Source organism: Penaeus monodon, chromosome 15 (assembly GCF_015228065.2).
Source record: "Penaeus monodon isolate SGIC_2016 chromosome 15, NSTDA_Pmon_1, whole genome shotgun sequence".
NCBI lineage: Eukaryota > Metazoa > Arthropoda > Malacostraca > Decapoda > Penaeidae > Penaeus > Penaeus monodon.
Genome location: NC_051400.1, coordinates 19199265 through 19199583, shown reverse-complemented (window position 1 = coordinate 19199583; position 319 = coordinate 19199265).

Below are 319 nucleotides of genomic sequence, written 5' to 3'. Positions count from 1 at the left end.
TTAAAATATCTTTCAGAATTTAAGATATAATTACATGACTTCAAGATATGTTCATGACTTCAAGATATGTTCATGACTTGTATGTCAAAAACGGCAACATTTTTTTATATATTCAAAATATTTTCCATCAATTCAAGCACTAAAATTAATTTTATATGATCCATCAACAGATAACAAATCTCCCAAGTGGTAATATCGAATTTATTTAATTACCCAATAATTCTTAATTTGTTCGAATAAATGTTAAGTATAATTATATTCATACGTTAACACATGCGTGAAAGGGCTTCGTGGAGGCGCATCCCGCCGCAGGATCCAC